General features: G+C 40.9%; 1 long non-coding RNA gene across 1 annotated transcript; it reads right to left on the bottom strand.

Moving 5' to 3' along the window:
• Positions 1-255: 255 nt before the first annotated feature.
• Positions 256-4,468, bottom strand: LOC123112181 (uncharacterized). The gene is made up of 3 exons (XR_006455202.1): positions 4,009-4,468; positions 3,509-3,600; positions 256-2,970 (listed from the first exon to the last, which is right to left on the bottom strand). It is a non-coding gene; the product is annotated as an uncharacterized lncRNA (long non-coding RNA).
• Between the last annotated feature and the right edge of the window lie 980 nt (positions 4,469-5,448).

Below are 5,448 nucleotides of genomic sequence, written 5' to 3'. Positions count from 1 at the left end.
TTTAGGCTAGAACAATACGCTTCTATTCTTGTGAAGTACCCCCTCAGTTCCTAAGTTTCAATCTTCTTAGAAATTCCAATATGGACTACATATGGATGTATATAAACATATTTTAGAGTGTAGATTCACTCAATTTGCTCCGTATGTAGTCCATATTGGAATCTTTAAAAGACTTATATTTAGATACGGATGGATAGTAAACTATGTTAAAAAATATGTGAAAAAGTTGGATGAAGTCAATAAACAAAAAGTAAATAATCACAATCGGCACAAGATATACATGTGTTCTAACAATGTACAGTTACATCATAAGAATTTACCCCCAACGTCATAACAGCATTTCATAAAGGAGTATATTTAACAGAAACTACTTATTGTTAAAATGGTCATATGCTCATAGTGTGTCCTGGGTTAAATACAAATCGTAAAGTCTTAACAAGCTCTCTGTTTCTTTTGCATGCAAATAAAAGGAGGTTGTGTTATTCCATCCAACACAGCAGCCCATTTAGAATACACAAAGGAAACATCATGGCTTTCTCGGCCTAGGTTGCCAAATAATGGAGCGGATATGATAAGTTTTAGTAGTTGTAAGTTCTAGAAACAAGCAGAACCGTGTTCGGTTGTGATGGACTTCATGTGAGGCAAAGCTGAGGCATACGCTATCTTACGACATCTACAATGCCAGGTGCCTGACCTGGCGCTTACGAAGGAAACAAATTAATAGTATTTAATTAGAAAAATCTAAGAGCCTGACCTTCCAACGCTAGATGCTAACCATGGACGCTAATTGTACGCTAATTAAACTAACTATGCGGCGCATGCGAGGGGAAAAGGAAGGAAGCGTCCAACGCAACCTTTTGCGCTCGCTGGTGTCCGATGCTAGGATTTGACCGCTCCAACTGCCCATCGACCAGGATATCATCAGGAAAAAATCCCTGGCGCCTCTCCAAGCGCCCAGCATTGGAGATGCCCATAGAGCCCTTGGATAAGCTACTGTGGTGCACCATGGCAAAGTATAGATGTGTTTTTCTCTTTAGGGAGAAATAGATGCAGCTTCCCTCAGCTAACTCCTGCAGCTTGTCAATTTGTACAACACAAAATATGCAATTGCCTCTAGATAAATAAATATATAGTTAGTTAACTTGCTTCAGTTCAGTCACCATATTTCAGTTAGAACGCGTACATCATGCTACAACAAATTATCAAAATAATCATTCAATTGTAAAGCAGGTCCAGACAAAAGCATCCAAGTTACTTATTTTTCATATTTCTCTGATTCAATAGACATCTAGCAAGTGGGTGAAAATTGGGCTGAAAAACTCATGCAGTTTTTGTCATGTCCAAAGATCATCCGGCAACTGAAGCGAGACTGAGAACTCAATAATATAGTTAGTGATTTGAAAGTGAATCCATATAGACCATTTAAGAATCTATATGACAGAACAATCATGAGTATTTTCATTGTGATACTAACCCAAACAGTAAATACATGATATGATAACATTTGGTGAATTAGATATGAAATATACTGTCAGTAATTTTGAAATGTATTAGTACTTCATGTTAGTACTCCCGAAATTTTCTAATTTAGGAGCAGAAATAGATTTAGTACATCATTACTGTATAACAATGAATATAGCAGACACGTACACCATCGAACTATCAAGCCAGACCATAACCATATAAACTGGAGGAGTCAGAATATTTTATTTATTTGATTCTACCCAAAAGTATCAAGAAAAATCAGCATGGAGCCACAAGAATCCAGTATTCATCATCAATTATGAGACCATCTAATTTGTTTAAAATTAAGTTGGCATGCAGCATGTAAGAGGCAGACAGTTCCATAAGCTTACAATCTTCTCAAACAGCCTAACTCTATTGGCAAACCACAACATAGTTAGATTTTTTTTTTGCTAGCAGCAATCTGAATCAGTGATGAGATCATTGTAAAGATTAAGAATATGATAGGGGGTGCAGAGTCCATGTCCTGAACCCACCTCGGAGTCAAGAAGTGACCAGATTATATGTCCACCTTTCCAATGTTAGCAACCTAAGGCTGAGAGCATTTATCAAATATAGCTTACATATGCTTCTCTAAATAAGCCAAGTAGGATTCTTGAGCCCAGCCAGTGTTTGAAAACAAAGGTACGCAATCAGTCAATGATAATAAAGTTCCAAACATCCCAGATGATAAAAACATAGATGTGTTGCTGCTTCACTTGATAAAAAAATGAAAACTAAATAATTGATATTTATTCCGGGAAAGTGTATATTGACACAAAGAGCAGAAGTCATAAAAATGAAGACCACAATCACAATATAGTACGTATAATTACAACGAAAACCTAAACTATGCAAGTGCATACAAGATTTATCTCACTGCTGCAGCTAGATAAGAAAATCGGATTCTGCTTCTATAGTAATAAATATTATAACTATAAAAGACAAATGATTTATCTGAAATAATTATTTCCTTTATCTACATGTGCTCAATCATAAAAACATTATCATTTTTATGTACAACATAATGTGCATATTTATTAGTTCTTAGAAGCTAGATATTTGTGTCCATAAGAGAGAGAAAACATCCCGAACAAATACTTCAGGTACATATAGCATTCACCTGGTTGATGGGGTAAAATAATCATCAAGGGTAGCTGTTTTGTCAGCTACACATGTTCATCATAATCACTTCTAACTATTGGTCAGAACTTTATGGAGTTGTGCAAACATATTCTAATAAACAAATACGATATTACCAAATTGCTTTCTGGGGATATGTGCATATTGAAAGATATTATCTGTCTTCTTTCAACGCTTTCCTGGGCAAACCTGACAGGAAATCTGAGCCAAAATTTCATCGTGAGAGATGAGCATAATAGATAGAGGATTTTCTATAAATGAGCTACTGGATCATTGATGACATCAACTGTAGATATGGCACTCCAAATCAGTTCTTCCAGGAGCCTGCATTTGCGAGGAAAATTTCAGTATCTTCATTTTCTAGGTCCATAGCTAGCACATGCAGAACGGAGTAAGCACGTGATCACACAAATCTGTCTCACCATATAACCATTTGCTCTTCTAATTTATAAGGAAAATGCCCACAATGAACAGTTAGGTAGTCTCTTGTCATTGGTAAAAATACCTTATTAAAGCTAAAGGTATAATAAATCAAGGCTTGAAATGAGAACGATATGGGCCAGACAAAAGAAATTGGCACTGGAGATTGAAGCATGTACACATAAATGGTAACCGATCCAACTTCGACACATTAATCAGAAGGCACATTGTAAAATGCACCAGCATAAGGGCTTGTCATTTCAAGAAAATTACACATGAGGAGGATATGGTCTTAGCATGTAAAAGTTCCAAGTAACTTAAGCAGAGGCATGACCACGTGTTCTGAGTTCAATTGTATGTAGGACTACTTAAAACAACTTAAGAAGATGGCTATTGCCATATGTGCATAGATATGAAAAAAGTCTGAGATACAGGACCATACATGATCAAATAGAAAATATGTGTCGACGACATTAACAGGTCGCTCCATGTTAGATGCCTTGATGAGGGTCAATGACATCGAGTCTTTAGAACCTACAAGAAAATATCATCTGTAGCAATCAGTCACAAAATCATGCAGCCATCCTAGGTAAAAAGTAGATAAACTTGCATCATAATGTACAAAATTCTTATCAGAAATACACCAATTTATTTTCTAATAAGGAAACAACAGGATTAATCCCTCAACGTGACCACTAAGGAAGTCTATAATCTCATATCTCCCCCCCTTCCAGACCTATGCTCGAAAAACAACACCATCCCATCAGATCACCTCATTCCTAATCAAACATTCACAAGGTAGGCTATAAGTTCATATCTCCCACCTTCCAGGCCTAACTTGTTCCGAGCAGGATGGGAATGAGAGGCAATTTCTGCTCATGGGGTATAAAGGTGATGCACATGGGGAGGAGAAGAAAAAGGGGCTCGAGTGGGGAAACTCACATCGTCGCCATGGTGATGGGGAGGGCAGCGATGCGGCGAGCATGGAGAGAAGGAGGGAGTGGAGATCGGAGAGCACGCCACCGAGGGTCGGGGAGAGCAAAGCAGACTTTGTGGAGTCGCTGTGGCCTCGTGCACGGCTTGCGCACCATCGCCGGTGCCGCCTCCTCCTCGGTCACCAACTCCAAACCCTAGGATGATTCCCTGGCGCGCCTTGGCTGGATCCACTGAGAAGGCAGCGCGCCGCTCGATCACCTTGAGCGCCTCGGCTGGATCCACTGAGAAGGCCGCGCGCCACTGGATCGCCTTGAGCGCCTCAGCTCGATCCACTGGGAAGACCAGCGAACACTGGATCCCATCGTGGACCACTTGTGTCGCCGCGTCGCCGGCATCCCTGTAATGAGATCGAGCCCCCACCGATCCCTTTCCACCTGTTTGAGCAAACAGTTTTTCTTACGGAGATAAAGCGCAGCGTCGGATTGTTTTCTACAGGCAGCCCATTTTTTTCCCCGCAAAATAATAAATGGGCTGCCTGTAGAAGCACAATTAATCACATGCCTTCAAAAAAGTTTTCAGAATAGCAGCCTATTAGGCCAGCCAGCCTATATCGCGATAAACTGCCTCTTAGAGTAAGATCCGACGGCCAGGAACTAATCTAACGCAAATCCGATGGCTAGAAATTGAGGGGCCGAGAGAGCTCGCTTTAGGTGCGGTTATATTGTCCTAAATATATTGGAAGGTTATGTTCGGACACCGGAAAGATTTCGAAATGGTTCAGGCATTTTTTGGAGTACCGGGAGGTTACCGTAACCCCCCAGGGGAAGTAGTGGGCCTTAATGGGCTTTAGTAGAAAGGAGAGGAGGGCTGCGGGGTGGCCGCCCCCCCCCCCTGGCTGATCTGAATCGGACTAGGAGGGGGCGCCCCCTCCTCTTTCCTTCTCCCCTCTCGTACTCTTTCCCCCTTTCCCCTCTAGGAAAAAGGAAGGGGACTCCAACTAGGATTGGGAATCCTAGTTGGACGCCCCCTATAGGCACGCCCCTCCTTGGTCGGCCTCCTACTCCTTCCTCCTTTATATACGGGGGCAGGGGGCACCCCAAGATAAATCAAGTTCTCTCTTAACCGTGTGGGGTGCCCCTTGATGACCCACAAGTATATAGGATCAATTGTAGATTTTTTTGATAAATAAGAGTGTCGAACCCAACGAGGAGCAGAAGGAAATGACAAGTGGTTTTCAGCAAGGTAATGTCTGCAAGTGCTAAAATTGAAGTAGCGGAGTAGTTTGGTAGCAAGACAATTTGTAACGAGCAAGTAACAATAGTAGTAACAAAAGTGCAGCAAGGTATCCCAATCCCTTTGAGGCAAAGGACAGGTCAAAACGGTTTCTTATGATAAGCAAAGTGTTCTTGGGGTACACGGAAATTTCATCTAGTTACTTTCACCATG

Source organism: Triticum aestivum, chromosome 5B, assembly GCF_018294505.1.
Source record: "Triticum aestivum cultivar Chinese Spring chromosome 5B, IWGSC CS RefSeq v2.1, whole genome shotgun sequence".
NCBI classification, from domain to species: domain Eukaryota; kingdom Viridiplantae; phylum Streptophyta; class Magnoliopsida; order Poales; family Poaceae; genus Triticum; species Triticum aestivum.
Note: the sequence above shows the minus strand (reverse complement) of the source record. Positions and strands in the feature narration are given on the sequence as shown.